At 46.1% G+C, this 7,442-nt stretch overlaps 1 long non-coding RNA gene across 1 annotated transcript; it reads left to right on the plus strand.

Annotated features, from left to right (window-relative positions):
- The first annotated feature begins 113 nt into the window (after positions 1 to 113).
- LOC129706355 (uncharacterized) lies at positions 114 to 7,085 on the plus strand. The gene is made up of 2 exons (XR_008725041.1): positions 114 to 3,262; positions 5,920 to 7,085. It is a non-coding gene; the product is annotated as an uncharacterized LOC129706355 (long non-coding RNA).
- Positions 7,086 to 7,442: the final 357 nt, after the last annotated feature.

Consider the following 7,442-nt stretch of genomic DNA (forward strand, 5'->3'; position numbering starts at 1 on the left):
CCTGTGGTTGGGGCGCTGGAACCCCTGGCCTGGCCGAAGCCGGCAGGTCCGTTCCCCTGACCAACGGCTGACTTTGCGAGCAGGTATCTCGGCCCCTTTGTTGGTCCAGAAAAACGGATAATACAGATAGGCTCTTGAACCAAAATCGGTGGTGGACAAGTTTTGTGTGTTAAATGCCAGACGTGGGTCATTTGGGAGTATGATGTGCAGTTCTGGTGTCCCTGTTACAGGAAGGATGTGGAAGTTTTGTAGAGTGTGCAGAAGAGGTTTACCAGATTACTTCCTGAATTAGAGGGTATTAACTGTAAGGAGAGGTTGCACAGACTTAGATTGTTTTCTTTGGAGCATCGGAGGCTGAGGCGAGATCCAATAAAATAACAGATTATATGTTAAATGAGAGATAATCTTTTCTTTTTGCAGAATATGACTCAGGTGTAAACATTGGCCTGTGATTTATGGAGTAATTTTGGGAAACACAGTGGCGCAGCTGGTAGAGCCGTGCCTCATAGCACCAGAGACATAGGTTTGATTCTGAATTCGATTGCTGTCTGTGTGGAGTTGGCATGTTTTCCATGTGACCACAAATTTAGTTTATACACAGTGTGGAAAGAGGCCCCTTGTCCCACTGAATCCACACTGACCATCGATCACCCGTTCACACTAGTTTAGTTTAGTTATTAGTTTAGAGATACATCATGGAAACAGGGCCTTTGGTGCACTGATGTACAGCGATCCCTGTACATTTGGACTATTCTACACACAAGAACAATTTAAAATGTTTAACAAGCCAATTAGTCTGTAAACCTGTACGTCTTTGGGATGTGGGAGGAAATGTGTAGGGACTGCCTGCATCCAGATACAACCCACGGGGTCACCGGGAGAACATACAAACTCCAAACAGTCAGCAACCATAGTCAGGATCGAACCCAGGTCTCTATCACTCTACCGCTGCGCTACTGAGCTGCCCAGATTCTATGTTATCCACCTCATCTAATCCCTACACATTAGGGGGAATTTTACAGAGGGCCAATTAACCTAAAAACCTGTTCAGCCTTGGGAAGTGGGAGGAAACCAGAGCACCTGGAGGAAACCCACGAGGTTTAGTTTAGTTCAGTTTAGTGATACATCACGGAAACAGGCCCTTTGGCCCACTAAGTCCATGCTGACCAACGATCCCCGCACACCAACACTATCCTCCACACACCTAGGACAATTTCCAATTTTACCCTAAGACATTTAACCTACAAACCTGTACGTCTTTGGAGTGTGGGAGGAAACAGGGAGAAAACGCACGTGGTCACAGAGAGAATGTACAAACTCCATACAGACAGCAGCCGTAGTCAGGATCAAACCTGGGTCTCTGGTGCTCTGGTACCTTGGCACACGTAGCAATAATGACTGAAAGTAAAATAAAATAAACAGAATTGAAAACATTTGAAGAGAAAAGATGAATCAGCTTGTGCTGCACGGTGGTGCAGCAGTAGTGCTGCTGCCTCAAAGCGCCAGAGACACAGGTTCTATCCTGACCTCGGCTGCTGACTGTATGGAGTTTGCACGTTCTCCCTATGACCACGTGAGTTTTCTCCGGTTTCTCTGGTTTCCTCCCGTATTCCAAAGACGTGCAGGTTTGTAGATTAATTGGCTGCTGTAAATTGTCCCTGGTGTACTGGTGATCATTGGTCCGGCAGAGACTTGGTGGGCCGAAGGGCTTGTTTTTATATTGTATCTCTAAACTAAACTAAACTAATGAGACCTGATCTCACACAGGGAAGTGCAAAAGTGTCACTAATCTAGGTCTGAGCACAGATGTTCCTATGGCTAACATACTTAACCAAGGTAATATGGTTCATACAGAGGCAAAGGCCATTCAGCCCACTGTTTATTTAAAAGACATTAGACATGGGGCAGTATGGTGGTGCAGTGGTGGATTTGCTGCCTTACAGCGCCAGAGACCCGGGTTCGATTCTGACTACAGTGCTGTCTGCACTGAGTTTGTACATTCGCGCCGTGACCACGTGGGTTTTCTCCGGGTGCTCCGGTTCCCTCCCACACTCCAAAGACGTGCAGGTTTGTAGGTTAATTGGTTTTGGAAAAACTGTAAATTGCCTCTATGTGTAGGATAGTGCTCGTGTGCGGGGATCGCTGGTAGGTGCGGACTCAGGGGGCCGAAGGGCCTCTTTCCACGCTGTATCTCTAAAAACCAAAACTAAAACAAAACATTTGGACAGGTACATGGATGGGATAGGGATAGGATTCGAGGGCTATGGGTCCTTGTGTATGGATAGACGAAGAGTAGGGGTAGATACAAAAAGCTGGAGTAACTTGGCGGGACAGGTAGCATCTCTGGAGAGAAGGAATGGGTGACGTTTTGGGTCGAGACCCTTCCCCGGGGTCTATCTTCTTTGTGTCTATCTTCAGTTTAACCAAGCATCTGCTGTTCCTTCCTATACAGGAGTAAGGATGATCGCTGGTCGGCGCGGACTCGATGGGCCGAAGGGTCTGTTTCTGTGCTGTATTTCTAAAACTAAAACTAAATCTAAACTAAAGATAGCTAAATTATCCCCCACCCCCCTCACTGGATTGAAGGAGGCCAGAGGGTTACAAATACTGGAGAAGCAGCTTTAAGAACATAAGGAAAGGCACCAAGAGGGCCGGTTGCTCCCCTTGGACCACTGCTCCTCCTCCTAATGCTTTCTACCTGCACTGAGCGGTCTTACACTGAGCTGCCAGAGGCCTGATGTGAGTCACTGAGTCACTGCCGCCGTGGTTCAAGGTACTGCAGGGGTAGTGGGTATGCCAGACGCACAGGAGGTCTGCTTGAACTTGCGAGCGATGCACTGATAAGGCGAGGAATGAGTTAGTGCTGCACCGTACAGCATTCGCAGAGCACATATACAGAGTCTGCCCAATGCAGCAACGTCCAGAATCAGCGGGCAGGAAGCCAAGTCTGGCATCCAGCTGCTCAATCTTGAGCAAGATTGGAATTTTAAAAGTAAAACCTCAGAGAGGAGAAGAAAGTAATATTCTGCAGTGTGTTGAACAAAATATCCGGTGGGTCAGTCCTTACCGAAGGCATTTGGAAAGTTAACAATAAGATACCACAAGCTGCCACAGTGAGGGGAATGTGCATTAAATAACCAGGACTCTGAGCCAAATGACAAATTCAAGTCTAGGCAAATCCTTGTGGCCTTAAGCCTAAACACTCTTTTAACAGATGGTTTACATCTTCCTCTTAAGAGAACAGGAAACTGAGCGACCAACTGTAAGTAATTCCTTCATTATATCCAGGCTCTCTCCGCCCCTGTAGCCCCCCCCTTCCCCCTTCTCCGCACACTAGTCTCGTAACCTTCTCTGCATTTTGATATGTAGAAACAAAGAACTGCAGATGCTGGATTATAATAAAGGTAAACAGAAAGTTCTGGAGTAACTCAGCGGGTCAGGCAGCATAGAGTCACTGAGTCTTGGAGCATGGAAACAGGCCCTTCGGCCCAACTTGCCCACAGTGGCCAACATGCTCTATCTATACTAGTCCCATCTGCCTGCGTTTGGCCCATATCCCTCTAAACCTTTCCTATTCAATTAAAAAAAACTGTCTAAATGTTTCTTAAATGTTGCGCTGGTAAAGCATCTTTGGAGAAATGTCTGAAGAAGGTTATCCGACCCGAAACGTCACCCATCTATTTTTTCCCCAGAGACGCTGCCTGACCCGCTGAGTTACTCCGGCGTTTTGTGTCTATCTTCTACATTTTGATAATTAGGACCTAACTGAACGGAGCAGGGAAGGAGTTTGCGGAATGAAGGGGGACGGTGCGCTGTTACAGACTCTTAACACTCCCGCAGCCGTACCAAACACACCTCCTGATTAACCCCTTCCCCTCTGATGGTCTCACCCTGTTGGAGGGAAAAGAATCAACGGAGTGCAGCAATCAAGGAGAAAAGAGGACAAACAAAAAAAAAATAGAGGGCTGTTACAACTTGAATGTAAACATGTCTGCGTTTAATTAATTAATAAAAAAAACACTTTGGCAGGAAAGCCTTTTTTTAATTGCATTCAGCTTTTTGTTTCATGTGGAGTTGTTTCTTGTTTATTATCTTTGATTGTGCCTCAGAGACAATAAAAGACTAGATTTTCCTCCCTCCACCCTCTCTTGGTGTTTTATGTGCAACGTGATAGGATTAGCAAAGCAGCAGTTTCCTTCGCGTGAGGGAGAGGTGCCTGCCTGCGGCTGCCTGTCAGACGAATGCCCTGGGATCCAGTAGGACCCAGACTCAGGCAAGCTCGCAACCAAAAGACAAAAACGACCAGTAACTGGAGCAGATCTTACACACTGTTCCTTTGGCACACTGTCCACTGTGGCCTGTTACACTGAATTTTAGTTTAGTTTAGTTTCTCCACTTAATCTAATATTGTATTTATGTACACAATAATCCCACTGATCTTTATGCAAAAGAAGATTTTCACTGTGCCTTGGTACTGGTGATATTAAAGAAACGTTGAACCATTGAACAAGGCAACCTGTCCAGATATCATTTTAATAAAACTTCTTCAAACTATTCCCAATGCATAAAGAGACCAAGAGCATACACAATACTTTAGACATGATTTTACCCTAATGCCCCATGTAATAAATACATAAACTCTCTACTATGTTTTAGTTTAGTTTAGTTTAGTTTGGAGATACAGCATGGAAACAGGCTCTTCAGCCCACTGTTCACACTGACCATCAATCACTCTTACACTAGCCATATCCTGCACACAAGGGACATTTTATCGAGCCCAGTTAACCTACATCTTCATTCAATACACAAAGCTCACACATACTGTTTGTCCATTTCCATGGTGATAGAAAATTATGTACAGGTCCCTGATTAAATAGTCATAGAGTCACAGAAACCGGCCATTCGGCCCTTTGGCCCAACTCACATATGACAGTGTGGTGCAGTGTTGCAGCCTCACAGCACTAGAGACCCGGGTTCGATCCTGACCTCAGGTGCTATCTGTACAGAGTTTGTACGCCCTCTCTGTGACCACGTAGGTTTTCCTCCTCCTACATCCCAAAGACGTGTGGGTTTGTTTGAATGAAGTCCTAGCCTGCTCAACCTCTGCCTATAGCGCAGGCACTTGAGTCCTGCAACATCCTTGTAAATCTTCCCTGTACATCTTCCACGTTATTGACATCCTTCTTACAGCAGAGGATCCATGAGTCAATATCGTGGTTTGGGAGAAAGCTCTCTATTCACAACCAAGCAGAGTTTATTGTCATGTGCATGAAGTTCAGAAGTTCATAGGAGTAGAATTAGGCCATTCGGCCCATCGAGTCTACTCCGTCATTCAATCATGGCTGATCTAACTTTCCCTCTCAATCCCATTCTCCAACCTTCTCCCCATTACCCTTGACACCCGTACTAATCATCCTTATATAAACCTCTCCCGGGATTGGGATGTTTGCCAGCTCAGTGCTGTTGGGGCTTTGAAGGGGGGGGAGGGTTCATTGTGCAGGGCCTCCCATTGACTGTCACAATCCTGGTACCACCATCCGCGGACATGGGAGTCATAAGTTCATAAGGGAAAGGATTAGAATTAGGCCATTCAGCCCATCAAGTCTACTCCGCCATGGTTGATCTATTTCTTGCTCCTAACCCCATTCTCCTGCCTTCTCCCCATAACCTTTGACAACTGTACTAATCAAGAATCTATCTATCTCTGCCTTAAAACTATCCACTGACTTGGCCCCCACAGCCCTGTGTGGTGGGTTGGTGGAGGGGTTGCTGGGATGGTCTCATGAAAGGACCACCACACTCCTCCACAATGGATGATTGGATATTTCTACTGCCGACCCATTTTTGCAGACTACAAGAGAATGAGATTGATGTTATATGTCATTATATTTAAATGTCTTCTATCCATTCTCTCCGCAGAGGCTGCCTGACCTGCTGAGTTCCTCCAGCACTTTGTGCTTTGCTCAAGATTCCAGCATCTGCAGTTCCTCATGTTTCTGTATTTTGGTTTTGTTTTAATTTATTAAACTGTTGGGCACGTTGGCCTTCATCAGTCAGAGTGTGGGGGTTGGGAGGTCATTTTGGAATTATATAAAAAGTTGATGAGCCGAAACGTCACCCATCCCTTTTCTCCGGAGATGCCGCTTGACCCGCTGAGTTACTCCAGCACTTTGTGTCTGTCTTTAGAAATTGCAGAGAGTTGTCCATGTAGCCCAGTCTATCACACAGACCAGACTCCCCGCCTTTGAATCCATCTATACTTTGCGCTACCCCGGAAAAGCAGCCAACATAATCAAAGACTAGTCCCACCCCGGTCATTCCTTTTTCCCCCCCACTCCCATTAGGCAGAAAATACAGAAGCTTGGACGGTGGGCAGGTGCTATAGACCTGCACGAGAAGGTAGACGCTCCCGCCCCCCACGAGTCTCGGGCAGATGGGGCTCGTCAGCCTGGGAAGGCAGTCCATCTAGGAGAGGGAAAACTCAGATTTAAAACCTCCACTGCCTTGTGGCCATATCCAGTCAAGGCAAAGTCTCCAGGAGTAAACCTCAAGAAAATGCCGAGTCGGAGCCCCTAAGGCAATTCGTCGTTGTCTACAACCTCGCTCTGGCAGCTCCTGCGACGGTGCTGGTGCCAAACTGTAACGGCCCTGCTGTTCCTTTGGATCGATCAGCGACGTGGAGAGGGGGGATGTGCTGCATGGGCAACAGCCTGTCCTCCATATGACATCGCCCAGGCTTGCATCCGACCAGGATGCATCACCCATGGTCAGTCATGACCGAGGGGGGCCTACAGAAACTTGAACGTGCGTACCACCAGACTCTGGAACAGCTTCTTCCCCTCTGTTACCAGGCTACTGAACGGTCCTTCCGTAAGCTAGGATACTGTCTGATTCACCTCCTCCCCATTGTGGACATTGGAACAGATGCGCTACACTGCTGAGAACTATTTTTCTGCACAGCTTTATATTTCCCTATTGTACTTGAGTTTGAAGTGATTGTATTATCTCATCGATTTGGACAGTGGGCCATCCAAAGGGTTGACTGTACCTCGTTACACTTGACAATAATAAACCCGAACATGGACCTAAGATTGCGGATGTGTTTGATTTAATTTTCCAAAATTATCTAAATTTGGGGAATGTTCCATATTATCGGAAAATAGCAAACATGACTCCTTTATTCACAAAGTAGGCAAAAAGTGATTAACATCTGCTAATGTGAAAAAGTTAAAAGTTATTATTAAAGGCTTTTTGCAAGGCACTTAAAAGAAAAATTCAAAGTAACCAGGAAAAGTTAACATGGTTTTGTGTAAGAGAGACCATGTTTGACCAATTTGTGGTCAAATAAAGAGGAAACGAAAGTATGTACTACAGTATACTTAGATTTCCAGAAGGTATTTGGAGTCATAGACCAGAAAGAGGCCCTTCAGTCCAATACATTC

This window comes from Leucoraja erinacea, chromosome 19 (genome assembly GCF_028641065.1).
Source record: "Leucoraja erinacea ecotype New England chromosome 19, Leri_hhj_1, whole genome shotgun sequence".
Taxonomy (NCBI): domain Eukaryota; kingdom Metazoa; phylum Chordata; class Chondrichthyes; order Rajiformes; family Rajidae; genus Leucoraja; species Leucoraja erinaceus.